This window comes from Monodon monoceros, unplaced genomic scaffold (assembly GCF_005190385.1).
Source record: "Monodon monoceros isolate NGI ecotype Baffin Bay Population unplaced genomic scaffold, NGI_Narwhal_1 Super_Scaffold_20, whole genome shotgun sequence".
Lineage (NCBI taxonomy): Eukaryota > Metazoa > Chordata > Mammalia > Artiodactyla > Monodontidae > Monodon > Monodon monoceros.
In genome coordinates this window covers 48361844-48382640 of record NW_021703777.1, presented here as the reverse complement: position 1 = coordinate 48382640, position 20797 = coordinate 48361844, and the positions used below count along the sequence as shown (strand labels likewise).

The window sequence follows — 20797 nt, the reverse complement described above, 5'->3', positions numbered from 1 at the left end:
AATAACTGGCATTCTGTGATTTTTTTTCCTATTCAGCTAACGAATATTTTTTAAAAATACATATCACAGTTCCTCTGATTTTTGTGCCTAAAGGGAGAACTCAAAGAACTTTCTAGCTCGTGCTAGAAAGAGAATTTTGGGACCTATTCTATTTTGTCCCTTTCACCCCTCAGCTCACGCTCATTAAACATTTAACCGGAAACCTTTCAAAACTGATAAAATATGCTATTAACATCCCTGAAATAAAAACAATAAAGTGGTTCTCAAAAGAAGGTAATGTGCCCAACCAACAAGGGTTTCACTATAATTAAAAATAGTAACTCTTTCCCCCATTGTGGACAGGAAATCACTAGCAGAACAAGCACCAGCTTCAGATTTACTTCAAGATAACACATGAATGAGGTATCTGAAAAGGTTTGGTTCCCTTAATGATTAACACATTTTACGATATTCCTTCAAATGTTGGAGAAATACTACCCAACATCTTATTGCCTTCTATAGTTCCTGCACATAAAACATCCCTTTTCCTGACACAGAATTTCTTTCCATCTTTTTCTCCCTGCTCCTTTACCAACTATATTTTATACATGTTCCCAATCACTTTTGTCTTTCAGTGTGAGCGCTGCTGAGTGAGCAGGCAAAGAGAAGAAACTCTAAGATGGATATAGTTTGAACATGTGAAGGAAAAACTCTTTGGAGAAGAAAATTAGATTCATAACTGGTATATGCAAGGGTATAACTACATGTGTATTATACACAATTGAGTATACAAATATACAAAATGTAATATTTAATTTTGTGTTGATAGCAAAGAGTAAGCTCAGGTACCCATTGTTTGACATAAATTTTAAAGAAAGAAAAATCATTATTCTGCTCTTAAACATCAAAAGAATGAACCATTAATAAGCTAAAAGTCTGCTTGTAAGACAAAATCACAAGGTTTAAAGGAAATGACTCAAATATTCACAAATCCTCTTACCTGTCTCTTTCTAGTCCCATACATACTATTAGTGTTGCATTAAATACCATCTATTCTGTTATAATATGATCCTTATGTTCCTAAGAAACTTTAGTTATCCAAATCCATGCTGTGAAAACAACTGTTTTAGTGGAGGGAAAAAGAGATTGGGAGCTAGAAAATTCCAGAGCCTTAATAACAAATTTAGCTTTCCTGCAGGACTTTCAGTAATAAAGCTGACTTTTTAATGGCTCTAAGGACACATAGCTACAAACGGAACTTGCGATTCTTGGTAATTACCAACTTGCTTTAACATTATTGTACTAAGATGAACACAATATTTTTTAGACTTTTTTAATTGATTGCCCACTGTTACAAAGAACAAATCTCAAAGCCAGTCAGATAAGCTGCTGCACACCGAGAGGTTTTTTTACCCATACATTCTGGGTGCTAGTTTTTATTATGATTTATTGCTTTATAAACTTATGCTCTATATAAGTCTTATTCCTTTATTCATCATTACCTTTTAAGTTTAAAAAAACTGGCATTTTTTTCTCAAAATAAGTATCAGCAAAAGAGTTAAAGTATAAAAACCATCAACTCACAAACAAAGCCTCTCCTTTCTCCACAATGACCACAGAATTTAAGAATGTGACAGATATCTATATATGTGGATATTTTTAAGTGCATCTCCTGCTTTGGAGTAGGGAACAAGTCATATGATATCTACTCTCTCAAGGAGTAACCTGGAAATCATTACCACTAGAAATCTGGAAAGGTGTTAAGATATTTGTAATTTATTTTTAAATAATTCAGCAGAGACAGTTTGGTATTATGAATGTGCCAGCTAGTTTAAGCTTCAACTCTAAGGTAAGCAATCACTCTATAAAATTCAGACTACAAGAGAGTTAGCTGGTATTATTTCAGAAAGGCCACACTCCAAGGTGGCCACTGCAGGCAATTTGGTTAGCCACATCTCAGTCAACAGCTGAGACTTCGTTAACTAGTGAAGTAAGCATCAGAAATGGGTTTTATTGGAGAAATTACTGGTTTGTTAATTAGTGAGACAAATGTTAGAAATATGTTCAAGGTATTCAAGACGTGGATTAGCTAAAATATTTTCATGACCCTTCAAACATACTTGAACAGAGACTGAGAATCTTGGAAGCTTCTGGCCTGTGCCTTTATGGGTAATACTCAGGCTTGGTTCCTAAAGGACATGCTTTGATCCCTTGGATCAGAAGGAATTCATTTGCCTTATTCCTGTCTCTGTACGAATGGATGTGTGCTTTGAGCAAAACATTCTTGTGATAAGGTGTCCAAAGCATCTGAGAAGACAAGCTTACCAAACAAAGATTATCAATTGTTTTGTGCCTATTTTCTAAAGAATGTCTATTTAACAAATACTTGAATGTGTGGCAATTTTTCTGTGAATTGCTTTCATTATAACCTAGTAGCCAGGTTGCAGGGGAGTAACTTAGAACAGGTCCCAGTAAAAAGTGTTACAAGTGGTCATATGCGATTGAAAAGTTTATGTCCTGGTTCCCAAACTAAACCTTCTATGTGATACTGACTAAAATAAGGAACAATATTGATTCCTTTATTTCTGGTGAAAGTAGTTTAGGAAGAAAAAGGGATGAATGAGTTTAGAAAAAGTAGACAATATATAGTTACTTTACTGCAAAGAAATTCTTTTTAGACCCCAGATTTTTAAAAAAATTAAACTATTACTCTAGAGTAACCTTCTGATTCTTTTATTTGGATAATGATGATATTCTCAGAATAACAATTTATCCCATGAGTTAAGCAAAGAAATGGTGAACAGAGTAACATAGAAAAACAACGTGAGGAGTCACATGACAAATCCAGTAGGTAAAAGGCTGATTTTTTTTATTTTATTCTCAATCTTCAACATATCTCTTAGTTTCCAAACCATCTATAATCTAACACTTATAAGAATCAAGTAAGTCATGTAATTGTGTGAAACAAACTAGGTGTAATATTGAAGGACTTTGGTGAGCTAGAAAGCACATGCCTTATTCAAAGTAAAAAAGTTGCTCAGCTCCCATCAGTGGCAGCCAGGGTAACATGTGGGACAGATTTTCAAGAGAATCCAAAAAATCCATATTTAATGTGAAATCTCTTAAACCTCATAGGTTTTACAATTAATACTGTGCAGTAGAGTATTCACTCAACAGGTCTAGATTGGCTCTTTACATTCCAAAGGAAGATTGGCCTTTGCTTGGTTCCAAGAAGGTAACCTCTAAGCCCTTGGAATATCCCGCCTGATAAGACTGCTTTGTTTACCTAAGGGCCTTGGACCACATCAGATAGTCTATGCTAACAATGTGATTTATGATATGGACCTAGTGTCATGTGATATCAGCTTGACGTCTGGAGAGAATGGACAATAAGGCCAGCCACATAGGCAGTCAGTCACACCTATGTGACCAACCAAGAAAAACACTAGACACCAAGGTTCAGGTAACTTTGCTGGTTGGCAATATTCCAAGCAGGCTGTCATACATTGTTGCTGGAAGAATGAGCACTGTCCCCAGGACTACTGGGATAGGACAACTGGAAGCTTCTGCCTGATGTCTCCTGAACTTTGCCCTATGCACCTTTTTTCATTGCTGATTTTAGTCTTTATCCTTTTGATGTAATAAACTGTAACCATGAGTAAAACAGTTTTTCTTTGTTCTATAAGTCCTTCTAGTAAATCACACATTGAACCTGAGGGTGGCTTTAGGGACCCGCAAATACAAATACTAATTTTAAAAATACCAAACAAAACCAACTATGTGAGCCATATTTGGGTGCACACCATCAGTTTGCAACTTCTGATTCTAGTTCTAACCCCTCACAAGGCCAGTGTTAGAAATAACCAAATGCAGGTGATAAAGGAAGACACTAATGTATGAGTAGGTACAGAGGGTCATAGCTATTCATTGTTTGGCTTTAAGAGAAAGTTTAGGAAAGAAATTCTGAGGAATAATTGGACTGAACTCACTGGAAATTAACATTTTATCTTCTTTGGGTAGACACTGGAAAAATGACAAGTTTTCTGTAGACTTAATACAGAAATGGACATTCTATATTTAAGCCTGAAATTTGCCTCTAAGTCTTCTTCTGCATGTTGATTCATAAAAACAGATGATGTTACTATTTATGCCACTGCTGCTTAGTTGCTTCTTTCTGAGTCTTAAAAGAATAACAATCATAGTAACTCTATGATCCCTCAATACAGCTGAATAAGCAAATCTAGAATAAACAGCATATAAAAAGTAAGAAATCAGTTTAGTTTGCTCAATTTAACAAATATTTCTTTAGCATCCAATCTTATTACAAGACAGATGTGAGGTTCCAGATATACAACAATAAATAAAACACAGTGCTTGTCTTAATAAATCTGGGGAAGCAGGGGTGAAGAAAATGTTCCTGTGGAGAGACAAATACTAACTCAACTATAGAACACTATATATTCAAGTTTTTAAAATCTGCCCTTTCTCTTTTAGCCTCTGTCAATAAGTGAATGTTTTTTCTAGAACAATCTCAAAATCTAAAAAAAAAAAAAAATGGTTCTGATGAACCTACGGGCAGGACAGGAAAAGACACATAGAGAATAGACTTGAGGACACCAACAGGGGGAAGGGTAAGCTAGGATGAAGTGAGAGAGTGGTTAGTTGTGGTCATGGTAACTCCTGGCATGAAAAGTATAATTGGTCACATAGTTGAGACAGTCCCCATATGCAAAATAAACCACTCCAACACCAAACCCCCTAGAAGCCCCCAGATAAGGTCCATTCAGACCAGGGGGACATATCCTGGGGAAGGTTTGCAGACTGATTTCACTGTGATGCTGAGAGTATCAGGCAATTTCAGATATCTCCTGGTGCTAGTAGACACATTTTCTGGGTGGACAGAAGCATTCCCTGCTAGAACTGAAATGGCAGCTGAAGTTGCTAAAAGAAATAATCCCCAGGTCTGGGCTCTTAGGATCCCTACAAAGCGATAATGGTCCAGCATTTGTGTCTCAAGTGATGAAGAGGATAACAAGTGCCCTAGGCATAAAATGAACCTTGCACTCAGCCTGGTGACCCCAATCATCGGGGAAAGTAGGGAGATTCAATCAGACCTTGAAACTGGCCTTAGACAAACTATATCAGGAGACTCAAGAAAACTGGATTAAGTTGCTTTTGATTGCCCTAAGGGAAAAATTAAAGTGTGTTTGAATTCAGGTATGGCAGACCCATTCCCCAAGCCCAAGACAAGGGACACCTTAACCCCCTCAAAATGGAACAACTCAAGTGTGCCCTCCAGGTAGGAGAAACCATGAAAGCCCTCATGGAATATGGTAACCACGTGCTGCCCACACCCACTGACCTGGCTTTCCACTCTTTCTGGTCAGCAGACTGGGTGAACCTAAAAACCTGGAAAACCGGCAGCCTGCAATATCAGCTCACTCCTAAGGGGAACTGACCCCACTTGGTGATCCCAACCACCCATTCTGCCCTGAAGCTGCAGGGGATCCCTTTGTGGGTACATCACACTCCAGTAAAGAGAGACCCTAAGTCCCAAACAGCAGAGAGACAACCTGGAGCAAAAGACCCCCTGGACTACTCCTTTTTTGTGTGTGTGTGGAATCATTATTAATTTTATTTGCCACTCTTTATGGACATTGGTCCACTTCCACATGAAAAGTAGGGAGCATCTACTTCCACTTAACATTCTATAGAATGATGTTGTACTGCAAACCAGAGTAACTTACTTACACAAGGGGAAAAATTACTGAAACCACGCCCCAAGACGTCCCCCAAGTATGTTTTTGTGTGTATAATTACAAGCGTCTATAACTCCACAAAGCTAGTTCCTTCTTAGATCAATAATGTAGTATCTTTAATATACATTGATGTAGTGTGGACCTGACCATTCGGACCACCAAACTTTCAGAAGAGGTTAAAAAACAGCAACAGATGGCTTCCCTGGTGGTGCAGTGGTTGAGAGTCCACCGGCCGCAGGGGACACGGGTTCGTGCCCCGGTCCGGGAAGATCCCATATGCCGCGGAGCGGCTAGGCCCGTGAGCCATGGCCGCTGAGCCTGCGTGTCCGGAGCCTGTTCTCCACAACGGGAGAGGCCACAGCAGTGAGAGACCCATGTACCGCAAAAAAAACCCAAAAAAACAGCAACAGACCCCCCGGACTACTCCCTATGAACCTTTCTCTGCTTCCGAAAAACAACAAAAGTGTGACTAGGGATATTCAGGCCATGACAGTGAGCCTTCACATCAGGCCACACAGGTCTTGTGCCTGCAGGCAAAAGACCTACATACCTTTATTTTTAGAATAATTTGTCACTTGACCATTATTGGCTTGCTAATATTTGGGCCATGTATTTTTAAATTTAATTTTATTTATTTTTGGCTGCGTTGGGTCTTTGTTTTTGCACACAGGCTTTCTGTAGTTGTGGCGAGCATGGGGCTACTATTTGTGGCAGTGCACGGGTTTCTCATTGCAGTGGCATCTCTTGCTGCAGAGCACAGATTATAGGTGTGTGGGTTTCAGTAGTTGTGGCACGCGGGCTCTAGAGCACAGGCTCAGTAGTTATGGCTCAGGGGCTTAGTTGCTCCGCGGCATGTGAGATCTTCCCGGACCAGGGCTTGAACCTGTAAGGCCAACTGGCCCGAGGCAGGGGAACGCAATCAGATTCACAGGTTGCATCAGACCGAAACTCTCCGGACCACCCAGTTCCAGGAACTGACCTGGGGACTTTCCACCCGGCCCAGCCTTCCCTCCTTTCGAGGGGCGGGACTAACGGTCCCAAGACTGATGCAACCGGCACCAGATATTGCCACGATACCCGAAGAGACCACCAAATAAGGAATACCTTGCGCCCTCCCATATTCACCACACCCCTTTCCCTTCTTCCCCTATAAAATCTTGCCCAACCCTCGCCCGGGTGCGACTTCTCTGGCCCCTTTCTCTCGGACCAGTGAACCTCGCCCGGGAGCGCTCCCTAATAAAGCTCACTTGAAGCTCTCCTCTGTTTCGCGGTGCCGTTTATTAAGATCCGACCTTACAGAACCCGTTTCTCCTGCATTGGCAGGAGAATTCTTAACCACTGCGCCACCAGGGAAGACCTGGGCCATGAATTTTAAATAGTCCCGGTGTTCTTTGTCTCCAAAAGGTTAAACAAATGGTGGTCGCTCAGGGATGCAGGCAGTCTGGGCTGAGGCCTGGGGACAAACGTCTAAAGGCGGCTGGGGAGAAGCTCTGTTCCTCTCCCCGCGGTTATGACGATGTCCCAAACCTGCAGGAAATAGTTACAGAGGGACCTGCACCACTCAAGAATGAGGAGCAGGACAAAAGACAGAGGGGGGATTTGTCACCGGCAAAGCCCATTAACAATTCCCGGGAAATAACAACAGAATCTGAGTAATAAAATCTTACCTTTTTTCCTTTTCTTTTGTATTTCGTCTAGTTTCACTTGCTCGTAGGGGGCCATGGGCAGAGGCCTTGCCCCGACCCCTCAAACCAGAGTTCCCAGCGCAAAACCATTGTGCCCAACACTACAGCTCTGCGGGCCATACGCAAAAGCGCTGCGTCACACCACAATCCAAGATGGCTGCGGCGGGCCGTGCGCACAGACGCTGCACCCGGCACTGCAATATGGAACCTGAGCAGCACAGCTGTGCCTGCCTCGCTCGCGCGAGAACTCCACTCTTTCCCCTCCCCGCTGATGAGATCCACATAAAGCAGCCCTGCCCAGGGCTTGTCGGCTAGAGCAGCGGGAGGGCGATGTGCGGCGCAAGCTCACACCTCTCCAGTCTCTTACCAAAGAATAAAGCTTTCCTTTGCTTCTGACCGAACTCAGTCTCATTCTATTGCCTCAAACGACACTGGGCAGAGGGACCCTTATTGCGGACTTATTCAGGAGGGTCAGGACATAAGGACATAAAAGTAGAAGAAAAGTCTCTAGCTTTACACGAAGTTATCTGCATATTTTGAAAACAATTTCACTATTTGGTGGGAATTCAAATGAAGGCGTACGCAAATTTAATACTCAAAAGAGGGAAAAACTGGCATCAGGGCATTCACGGCTTGCCAAGCTGAAAGAATGCTATTGAAGATTCCTTATATAAATGTTCCTTGACCTTTGAGTGAACCAACAGATCTTAAAAGTTGCATTAGCCAAAGCAATTCCCATAGCAAATAAAGTTTTTAGATGAATGTATCAGATTTTTTCCTCTTCGGCCTAAAGAGGAATCACCCATCATCACAAGCAGCAAGTTAACTTCCAGGTTGTTTCTCAAAGACCACTGGGAGTCTGTGATATAGAGTGAACACTGTCCTAGTTCTAAAGGGTTTCAAGTGGCTGATGGGAAAATGACTTAAAGCTGACTATAAGATTGCTACCTGAAACAATTACTGCTCAAAACGTCCAGCCCCCACATTCCATGATGTTCTTATAACTCTGGAGTGTAGATTTTAGGGCCCCTGATGATGTGGGTATTTTAAAATACATTATAGAAATGGAATGTTTAAAAAAAATGTTTTTAATGTTAAAAAAAATTTTTTAAGTTGCACTGACTATAGTAGATTGTTGTTATAAGACTATTTACTAGTCTAGAAGAAGACTGAGAATCAATTATTGTGGAATTTGCAGAGGTTTTTCATTAATGCTTTGATCACATGCTTAAAAGGGAGCATCCCACTTCCTAGATTGTCTCTGTACTCCTTCCCTGTTCTACTATAGTGTAGCATGAGAATGCATGGTGCTTAGCATTTTCAAAAGCACTTAAATGTCTGTTTTTTCATTATTTATGAAAAGATATGGTCCATTTTATCTTTTTGTCTATCTCGATTTAAGAATGGTGTTAATAGAAAAAAACCTTAAAAGTCATGCCAATTAGGTCAACTTTCTCCTGAGCTGTTGTTAACTGACAATTTAATGGCAAACATTTTCATTCAAGTAACTAGATTCTGAAGACAACCATTAAACTTCAAAAGAAATCAAATAGTTCAAAAGTGCTGGGAACATAGCAGAAAAGCTATGATTTTGTTTATTTAAGGCTTTTACAAAAGAAAAGATAAACTTTGAAGTGCTGTAGAATTAACGGTGGTACTGTATGAAGGCTCTTAGAGGAAATGATTAACCACAGGCCAAAACTCACTTGCTCTATAGCACTGGCATTGCCATTGTTGTGACTTAAGTTAATTTTTTATTCTTTCTTCCTCCGTTGGATGATTTTAGCAATTGCTAAGAATGAATTTATTGAACAAACAAATACTCCAAATCCAAAATACTTCTTGGAGACTTCACCAAAGTAAATAATAAAAACAAATGACTTTCAACATGATGGCTACTCCTTCTGGTTTCTTTGTTGCCCCAGATAAGCAGAAGTCAGCAACTGGGGCTCTCTTTTCAGTGGCCTCCACCTAGCTGTTGCACCAATCCAGACAATAACAATCACAGCAACTTCTGTCCACCCCACATTTGCTTCTTCGAAAAGAGAAGTAGTATAATGCAGTGGTTAATGGCTTTGGAATCAGGCAATCATGAACTCTGAACTTTAAAATTCGCTAGACCTCTTCTGATCCTCAATGTCCTCACCAGTGAAAGGTCTTAATAGTCTTATCTCAAAGGCTTATCAAGAGGATAAAATGGGATAAGGTTTGGGAAGGGCCTGGCAAATGATCATCATTCATGAATGGTAGCTGAAAATACACAGCCTCTGTTGTGAATTTTCTTCTTCTCTCCCTTTTCTCCTTGCCCTGGAGACATAAAGGAAAGAAAGTGTTGGAACAAGGCATGATGGCACTTGCTTTTTCTGATGCATCAAGTCCTTCCCCATGCTATCATCTGTTCTACAACTTGCATGTTCAGGCTCTTCCACTCTCTCAGCCTTATCTCCTGCCACTTTTCTACCCCACAATAAACTTTTCTCCAACTGTCCAGCCAAACACTTCACGCATCTTCAAGCTCTATGCAAGATGTTTTCCCTGCTTAGAAGGCTCTTCTCAACCTTATTCTACCAAAGTCCTACCCATCCTTTAGTAGAAATATCACAGAATTTGAAGTACACCTCCACCAGCCTTCTGGGCTTCTTTCCCATCTGTACTCCCATAAGCACTTTGCACTCAGTTTGCTTAGTCATGGGTCACCTTGGATTTTAATGAAGGATTGCTATGTCTGTGTTTCCTAATAGAATGTGAGTCTCTCCAGGGCAGGACCCATGTCTTATGCCACCAGTGTTTAGCCCAGTGTCTGGCACCTAGTAAAGGTATGCCTCATTTTATTGCCCTTTGCTTTATTGTTTCACAGATGCCGTGTTTTAACAAATTGAATGTTTGTGGCAACTATGCATCAAGCAAGTCTATCAGTGCCATTGTTTTTTAAACAGCATTTGCTCACTTTGTGTCTCTGTATCACATTTTGGTAATTCTCTAAATATTTCAAACTTTTTCATTATTATTATATTTGTTATGATGATCTGTGATCAGTGACTTTGATGTTACTACTGTAATTGTTTTGGGGTGCCATGAACATTTCTTTAAGCCAAAGCCCGATCCAGAGCAAAGCCCTAACTCTCTTCAATTCTGTGAAGGCTGAGAGAGGTGAGGAAGCTGCAGAGGAAAGGTTTGAAGCTAGCAGAGGTTGGTTCATGAGGTTTAAGGGAAGAAGCTGTCTCCGTAAGATAGAAGTGCGAAGTGAAACAGCAGGTGCTGATGTAGAAGCTGCAGCAAGTTATCAAGGAGATCTAGCTAAGATCATAAATGAGGGTGGCTACACTAAACAACAGATTTTCGATGTAGATAAAACAGCCTTCTATCGGAATAAGATGCCATCTAGGACTTTCATAGCTAAAGAGGAGAAGTCAATGCCTGGCTTCAAAGGACAGGCTGACTCTCTTATTAGGGGCTAATGCAGCTGGTGTCTTTAAGTAGAAGCCCATGTTCATTTACCATTCTGAAAACTTTACTGCCCTTAAGAATTATGCTAAAGAAAAAAAAAGATTTATGCTAAATCTACTCTGCCTGTACTCTATAAATGGAATAACAAAGCCTGGATGACAGCACATCTGTTGACAACATGATTTACTGAATATTTTAAGCCCACTGTTGAGATCTACTGCTCAGAAAAAATTCCTTTTGAAATACTACTGCTCAATGACAATGCACCTGATCACCCAACAGCTCTGATGGAGGTGTTACAACAGATTAATGCTGTTTCCATGTCTATTAACAAATAAAAATCCACTCTGCATCCCATGGATCAACAAGTAATTTCAACTTCAAGTCTTATTATTTAAGTAGTAAATTTCATAAGGCTATAGCTGCCATAGTGATTCCTCTGATGGATTTGGACAAAGTCAACTGAAAACCTTCTGATAAGGATTCATCATTCTGGATGCCATTAACAACATTTGTGATTCCTGGGAAGAGGTCAATATACCAACATTAACAAGAGTTTAGAAGTTGATTCCAACCCTCATTGATGACTTTAAGGGGTTCAAGACTTCAGTGGAGGAAGTAACTGCAGACATGGCAGAAATAGCAAGAGAACTAGAATTAGAAGTGGAGCCTGAAGATGTGGCTGAATTGCTGCAATCTCACGATAAAATTTTAATGAATGAGGATGAGCAAAGAAAGTAGTTTCTTGAGCTAAAATCTACTCCTGGTGAAGATGCTGTGAAAATTATTGACATGCCAACAAAGGATTTACAGTATTACATAAACTTAGTTGATAAAGCAGCAGCAGGGTTTGAAAGGATTGACTCTAATTTTTAAAGAAGTTCTACTATGGGTAAAATGCTGTCAAACAGCATTACATGCTGCAGAGAAATTGTCTGTGGAAGGAAGTGTCAATCAGTGCAGCAAACTTCACTGGTGTCTTATTTTATGAAGCTGTCACGGCCACCCCAAGCTTCAGCAACCACCACCCTCATCAGTGAGCAGCCGTCAGCATCGAGGCAAGAGCCTCCACCAGCAAAAAGATTAGGACTCACTGAGGGCTCAGAATATGGTTGGCATTTTTTAGCAATAAAGTATTTTCTAATTAAGGTATGTATATTATTTTTTTAGACATAATGCTGTTGCACACTTAATACACTACAGTACAATGTAACATAACTTTTATATATGTACTGGGAATACAAAAAATTCGTGTGACTTGCTTTACTGCTGTATTCACTTTATTGCGGTGGTCTGGAACCAAACCTGCCATATCTCCAAGGTATGCCTGTATTAAATAACATGTTTGTAATTAAAATGAATGGACATTCTCCTTTCCCATTTGCATCAAATCTCTTATGATCTGTATTGTGATGAAAACATGAAAGATGCAATATATATGTTATCAAATCAATACATTTTTCACCTTAAACTTACACAATTGTGTGTCAATTATATGTCAATTAAGCTGGAAAATAAATAAATTACAAAAGAAAGTCACTGACGCCCTGCCTCAGTTTGGCTCCCCCCAAAGCAGACTCTGAAACAAGGATTTTTAATGCAAGCCATTTACTTGAGAGGTGACCCCAAACACTGGAGGGGGAGTAGGGGAAAGGAGCCAAGGAAGATAAGGCAGCCAATGAAGGTAAATTATCAAGCCAGTCCCATGTGAGTGACTGGGATGGTTCCCATGGGAAAAGAGTGTAAATGAATATTTTCTCACCCAAGGAGTAAAGCAGTTCAAGAACTCATCCACCAACTCCAACAGTCATTGGTGAGGGCTACTCCTGGAGTGTCAATCCCCTGGCCCTTCCACCTGCCATATGCCCAGGCAAAGTAGACATCCTTGTCTTTGGAGAAAATACTGGCAGATATGGCTGGTCTCACTGAAATAGTGAGGCTTGCCCGAGAGATAAGAGCAGGGCATGAAGAGCAGCATATGCCTCAGACACTGACTCCCAACTGGAAACGTCGGTATAGTCCCATCAGCAGCCAGGCTGATTCCAACCCACTTTCAGAGTGACAAACATGAAATTTCAGTAGCAAAATTTTCCTTCCCAGAGATAGCAAGCCAACACTGAAAGAGTATAAGAAGTATTTTTACAACAGTTGCTCCTTATTTATAGTTTACTTCTAGGATTGTGGACTAGAAAAATACATAAATGGATCACCTGGAGAAGAATGTTGCTTGCAGACAGAGATGACCCTCTCATATCCTCAACTGCTCTCAAGGGAAAGACTTACTCCTTTGATGATCCTCTCCAATATTTAACTTGTCCTTGACTTTGAAAAATAAAAGTAGCTTACGTTTATTGGATGTTTGCTGTGCATCAGGGGGCAGATTTGAGCCCATTCAATCCTCCCCACAACATGATAAGGTAATTATTGTTATTATCTGTATTTTCATATGGGAAAACTGAAGGTCAGATAATTAAGGAATCTGCCAAAGTTATAATCTGCTAGCAAGTGTTTGGAGATGGGACTCTTACCCAAGTCTATTTGAATCCAGTAATCATATCCTTAACTTATATTCTTTAAGTTCATTATCCTGTGCCCTTAGTAAAGAGAAAGATCTAGTCAGCATACTAATTCCATATTAATTGGTCTTCAAACACCCCTTATTTAACTTAAATTACATCCATTTCTTTAGCCATTTCCCATATATGATTTACATGTTTTTTACTCACGTATGTTTCTTTCTCCCAACCTCTTAATTTTCTCTCTCTCAATAAAATATGTCAAACTGCTCTGTATATAGACTACATCTATTTCCTGGCAAGTCCATAAATCACAAAAGTATTGTTAAAAAATTATTTATAAGCATTTATGTTTAAATCTTAAGCTAGCTAAATAAAAGCATCATGAAATTACTCCCAGCTTAAAAAATTATAGCATATGGGACATAAGGCAATTCTAAAGCAGAGCAAATTCATTACAATCTGTAGAATAACCGAACAGTGCTTTGGGTGGTGAAAGTGTTCTGATTATGTCCATAAAATAGGTTAACAAGTACATTCATTCTTTAACCATTTGAGGAAAATTATGTCTTAAAGTTGATTTATGTTTGCAAAAGTGTAGTGAGTTCTTTCAGCACAAGATCTTTTCCCAGAGTCCTTAAACTGGCAAAATTTCTACTAATTTCATTTTGCTTCTTTGCAATCAGATCCAGGGCATATGATGTACATTGTGTGGTAAGTTTCAATTTTTCTAAAGTTTCACATTACTGTCACTCTGTGGGTCTTAAATATCCCCAGTTTCCAAAAATGTAACTGTATATTAATCAAAATAATTAGTTTTTATATGCTATTTTTAACTCCTTACATTAATAGCCAGAATATAAGAGGTTTAATGAGGGGAAGCACACTCATGCTTACACAGCCCTGAATAAGAGATGCAGCCACTTGCCCACTTACGACTCGAGTGACTCTTGACGCATATGTTGGCTTTCTCAGTTCGCCCCTCCAGATCCACCCTTCTCCGTTCTGCTTTGTGCCCTTATGATTGACCTGGGTAGATGCTATTGAGCTCCCTTGCGCTCTGTCTTTTACTTGGGTTTGTGCAATAGAGAGCATTTATTCTATATTTAAGTCAGTTTTTAACATATTACAGTGGTTTATTCATTCACTCATGCAATAAGTATCAGTTGAGTATCTACTATGTGCCATAAAATATACTAGTTATTGGAGATCCAGTGGTTGCTATACAGAGTTTATATCTCATAATCTTAATATTTTCCCTTTTGAATCCCATGTTGAAAGTATTTTTTATTGGGCTGTATTTATTAAGTAATTTTCCATTTTAAAAATTAATCAAAGACATCAGCAGATGAGTGGATAAACAGAATATGGCATATACATACAATGCATATTACTCAGCCATAAAAAATACCTAGAAACAAATGACAATGGAGACACGACGACCCAAAATCTATGGGATGCAGCAAAAGCAGTTCTAAGAGGGAAGTTTATAGCAATACAATCCTACCTTAAGAAACAGGAAATATCTCGAATAAACAACCTAACCTTGCACCTAAAGCAATTAGAGAAAGAAGAACAAAAAAACCCCCAAAGTTAGCAGAAGGAAAGAAATCATAAAAATCAGATCAGAAATAAATGAAAAAGAAATGAAGGAAACGATAGCAAAGATCAATAAAACTAAAAGCTGGTTCTTTGAGAAGATAAACAAAATTGATAAACCATTAGCCAGACTCAACAAAAAAAAAAGGGAGAAGACTCAACTCAATAGAATTAGAAATGAAAAAGGAGAAATAACAACTGACACTGCAGAAATACAAAAGATCATGAGAGATTACTACAAGCAACTCTATGCCAATAAAATGGACAACCTGGAAGAAATGGACAAATTCTTAGAAATGCATAACCTGCCAAGACTGAATCAGGAAGAAATAGAAAATATGAACAGACCAATCACAAGCACTGAAATTGAAACTGTGATTAAAAATCTTCCAACAAACAAAAGCCCAGGATCAGATGGCTTCACAGGCGAATTATATCAAACATTTAGAGAAGAGCTAACACCTATACTTCTCAAACTCTTCCAAAATATAGCAGAGGGAGGAACACTCCCAAACTCATTCTACGAGGCCACCATCACCCTGATACCAAAACCAGACAAGGATGTCACAAAGAAAGAAAACTACAAGCCAATATCACTGATGAACATAGATTCAAAACTCCTCAACAAAATACTAGCAAACAGAATCCAACTGGACATTAAACGGATCATACACCATGGTCAAGTGGGGTTTATTCCAGGAACGCAAGGATTCTTCAATATATGCAAATCAATCAACGTGATACACCATATTAACAAACTGAAGGAGAAAAACCATATGATCATCTCAATAGATGCAGAGAAAGCTTTCAACAAAATTCAACACCCATTTATGATAAAAACCCTGCAGAAAGTAGGCATAGAGGGAACTTTCCTCAACATAATAAAGGCCATATATGACAAACCCACAGCCAACATCGTCCTCAATGGTGAAAAACTGAAATCTTTTCCACTAAGATCAGGAACAAGACAAGGTTGCCCACTCTCACCACTCTTATTCAACATAGTTTTGGAAGTTTTAGCCACAGCAATCAGAGAAGAAAAGGAAATTAAAGGAATCCAAATCGGAAAAGAAGAAGTAAAGCTGTCACTGTTTGCAGATGACATGATACTATACATAGAGAATCCTAAAGATGCTACCAGAAAACCGCTAGAGCTAATGAATGAATTTGGTGAAGAAGCAGGATACAAAATTAATGCACAGAAATCTCTGGCATTCCTATACACTAATGATGAAAAATCTGAAAGTGAAATCAAGAAAACACTCCCATTTACCATTGCAAAAAAAAGAATAAAATATCTAGGAATAAACCTACCTAAGGAGACAAAAGACCTGCATGCAGAAAATTATAAGACACTGATGAAAGAAATTCAAGATGATACAAATAGATGGAGAGATATACCATGCTCTTGGATTGGAAGAATCAACATTGTGAAAATGACTCTACTACCCAAAGCAATCTACAGATTCAATGCAATCCCTATCAAACTACCACGGGCATTTTTCACAGAACTAGAACAAAAAATTTCACAATTTGTATGGAAACACAAAAGACCCTGAATAGCCAAAGCAATCTTGAGAATGAAAAACGGAGCTGGAGAAATCAGGCTCTCTGACTTCAGACTATACTACAAAGCTACAGTAATCAAGACAGTATGGTACTGGCACAAAAACAGAAATATAGATCAATGGAACAGGATAGAAAGCGCAGAGATAAACCCACGCACATATGGTCACCTTATCTTTGATAAAGGAGGCAGGAATGTACAGTGAAGAAAGGACAGCCTCTTCAATAACTGGTGCTGGGAAAACTGGACAGGTACATGTAAAAGTATGAAATTAGATCACTCCCTAACACCATACACAAAAATAAGCTCAAAATGGATTAAAGACCTAAATGTAAGGCCAGAAACTACCAAACTCTTAGAGGAAAACACAGGCAGGACACTCTATGACATAAATCACAGCAAGATCCTTTTTGACCCATCTCCTAGAGAAATGGAAATAAAAACAAAAATAAACAAATGGGACCTAATGAAACTTCAAAGCTTTTGCACAGCAAAGGAAACCATAAACAAGACCAAAAGACAACCCTCAGAATGGGAAAAAATATTTGCAAATGAAGCAACTGACAAAGGTTCAATCTCCAAAATTTACAAGCAGTTCATGCAGCTCAATATCAAAAAAACAAACAACCCAATCCAAAAATGGGCAGAAGACCTAAACAGACATTTCTCCAAAGAAGATATATAGACTGCCAACAAACACATGAAAGAATGCTCAACATCACTAATCATTAGAGAAATGCAAATCAAAACAGCAATGAGATATCATCTCACACCAGTCAGAATGGCCATCATCAAAAAATCTAGAAACAATAAATGCTGGAGCGGGTGTGGAGAAAAGGGAACCCTCTTGCACTGTTGGTGGGAATGTAAATTGGTACAGCCACTGTGGAGAACAGTATGGAGGTTCCTTAAAAAACTACAAATAGAACTACCATATGACCCAGCAATCCCACTACTGGGCATATACCCTAAGAAAACCATAATTCAAAAAGAGTCATGTACCAAAATGTTCATTGCAGCTCTATTTACAATAGCTCGGAGATGGAAACAACCTAAGTGTCCATCATCAGATGAACGGATAAAGAAGATGTGACACATATATACAATGGAATATTACTCAGCCATAAAAAGAAATGAAATTGAGCTATTTGTAATGAGGTGGATAGACCTAGAGTCTGTCATACAGAGTGAAGTAAGTCAGAAAGAGAAAGACAAATACTGTATGCTAACACATATATATGGAACTTAAGACAAAAAAATGTCATGAAGAACCTAGGGGTAAGACAGGAATAAAGACACAGACCTACTAGAGAATGGACTTGAGGATATGGGGAGGGGGAAGGGCAAGCTGTGACAAAGCGAGAGAGAGGCATGGACATATATACACTACCAAACGTAAGGTAGATAGCTAGTGGGAAGCAGCCGCGTAGCACAGGGAGATCAGCTCGGTGCTTTGTGATCGCCTGGAGGGGTGGGATAGGGAGGGTGGGAGGGAGGGAGACTTAAGAGGGAAGAGATATGGGAACATATGTGTATATATAACTGATTCATTTTGTTGTAAAGCAGAAACTAACACACCATTGTAAAGCAATTATACTCCAATAAAGATGATAAAAAAAAAAGATATATTCAGTTTTACAAAAAAGACAAGAGCAATGTGGGGCCTATGCAGATATAACACCCTGGTCAACTGTTCCGATCTGCTTTGCCCTATAAAGGAGAGTGTTGGCCAAGAGAAAAAACTCTGTACATGTTTTACTCAATTGACTTAACAGCAAAGTTCTATTATACCCGTAGCATTGGTTCTACATGATAACACACTATTTTAAAAAGTAGTTGTAAAATAAAACCTCTACTTATTTAATCCTTAGGAGAAATAGGTCAGTATTATTATCAAGCATTAGTTTATTGAAACTTTTAAATTGCCAGACATGTGCAGCTGGGTTTAGGTTTTATTATAGAAAACAATAACGTAAAAATATTACCCCTCAATTCACGGAAATTAGAGCATGAAATCCCCACTTGGAATTCACTACAATCACTGCTGTTACTGTTTAAATGCACATTTCCCAAGTATACCTCACATCATGCTAAAGAAAGATTCAGAAGAAAGTGTATTGAACAACCCAGATATGTCATCATGCAAATGATTCTTCATCTGAAACTCACAAAGGAAAATACTGATTACTCAGAATGCTTGGGGAATTGAAGTTCTGCTTAATTAAATATTCTGGATTATAAGAAATACTTCTACATTTCCAGAGTGGTTAAGATACTCCCTAAGCCATGTTTGTGTTGAATTTACTGTATGTGGAAACACAGCAATGCAAAGTAATGATCTCTCTGGGTTAAGAATTTTTCCAGTTTCTAAAATGATTCTTAATATTCTCACCATGATTCACGCAAAGCAGATATTCAAAAAACAAAAAAATTGTGTCAACCCACAGGAGAGGCTCTTTGTTTTTTATTTATTTATTTTTTGGCTGCGTTGGGTCTTCGTTGCTGTGCACGGGCTTTCTCTAGTTGCTGTGAGCAGGGGCTACTCTTTGTTGTGTGCACGGGCTTCTCACTGTGGTGGCTTCTCTTGTTGCAAAGCACGGGCTTTAGGCCCATGGGCTTCAGTAGTTGTGGCACGAGGGCTCAGTAGTTGTGGCTCACAGGCCTTAGAGGGCAGGCTCAGTAGTTGTGGCGCACGGGCTTAGTTGCTCCGTGGCATGTGGGATCTTCCCGGACCAGGGTTTGAACCCGTGTTCCCTGCATTGGCAGGTGGATTCTTAACCACTGCGCCACCAGGGAGGCCCTCACTGGCTTCTTTTCATGACTTCTTTACATCCAGTTTGTTTCTTCACGTGCTGGGAAAGAGGTACAAAATTCCAAGTTCCTGCTTTGCTCATAATCTCCTTCTAAGAACAGCAGCCCTAAGAGACACTTCCTCCAAAAAATTTGCAATGATTTACACCAGATACGCCTTGTGAAACTTCTACTCTGGCCTCAGAAAAGAGTGCCCAAGTTAAAGGTAAGTTATTGCACAGTTTGGATGTGGAGGAAGCCACCACGTCTAAAGTGGTTTGGTGAACCTTGCCAGGCCAGGAACTGCATTGTGGGTAATGACAAGAGACCACATCAGATTATTTTTTTTCTTGAGAGTACTAATTCCAGTCTTGGAAATTTGGAGATGCAAAGTAACTATATAGTTGAAGACTCTGTAGTCCCTTGAATCCTTGTAATAAAGTCTCATTACCTAGAATCACAACACACCAGCAAAAGGGGAATCCTAAATAATATGTACAGGTTACTTCTGATTAATAAATTTTTAATGATTAATCAGTTTGAACATAATCAACCCAGATATTATTATGTGGACAAAATCGGGGCACTGGAAAGAATATGGACTTTGGAATCAAAACTAAGTTTAAATCCAGATAACTTGACTTTACCATGAATAGAATATCAGGTAATATTAGACAAGTTATAAAGACCCTCACTGAGCCTCAGTCTCCCTTCTTTAAAATGGTCATAATAATTCTTACTTTACAGATTCTAACAAGGAAAGGACCTAGTAAAGGGGTCTGTCACACAGGTAGAACTCAAGAAATATTTTTTCCCTTCCCAATACTCCCACTTATTCCCCATTTTAACTTTTAGATGTATTTATGTCCCAAGATCCAACTAACCAACATTCCCACTGCCAAATTTAAAAAAAAACAGCAGTTAAGTACAATTAAAGGCAGAATTCTGAAAGTAGGCAAAAATGTTGAGAGTTCAGAAAGGGAGGAAAGAGATTTTAAAATGGTAACATTATTTTTCAAATATTAATATTGGATTGTCTTTTTGTTCATTTAAAAAGGGATACTTAAAATCAGGTCACACTTTCCAAGTCTAACGAATGGAATTCAGAATGGGAAAACAGTCTCTGTTGTTCTACCCATTTCCATAAGAATCCAAGAAAATCAGAGAGAAATCAAAACATGACCAAAGAGTATGACATCTTAAAAATGTTTCCCCCCAACTATGTCAAACTTCTCATAAGCTCACCTTTGGTTTCAGCTAAAACTTTCCTATTTTGTCTAAATGGGTCCATCTGATTCCTCCAACTGTAAATTCTCTCGTGTTCTCAGAACAGGATCTTTTCTCCCTTGGGCCTTCACTTTCCATTTAAATACACTCTGCTACTTTTCTCCAAAATCCCTATCACATATATTAGCTTACATGCAAGGAAAGCAAGCAGTTTCAAAATGGGCCAGG

General features: G+C 39.0%; 1 protein-coding gene across 3 annotated transcripts in view; it reads right to left on the bottom strand.

The window, feature by feature from the left end:
• LOC114902613 (cytochrome c oxidase assembly protein COX18, mitochondrial) overlaps positions 1-20797 on the bottom strand; it is a 168617-nt gene that overhangs the window by 66463 nt on the left and 81357 nt on the right. The window contains exons 11-12 of one of the 3 annotated variants that reach the window (XM_029234973.1): positions 13081-13192; positions 9004-9730 (exon numbers count right to left, since the gene is read on the bottom strand). The exons of 1 other annotated variant lie outside the window; for it this stretch is intronic. The gene's annotated coding sequence lies outside the window, so the exon portion shown is untranslated. Of the gene's footprint in view, positions 1-9003; positions 9731-13080; positions 13193-20797 lie in introns of those variants that run through there. One more of the 3 variants, XM_029234974.1, reaches the window with a different exon arrangement.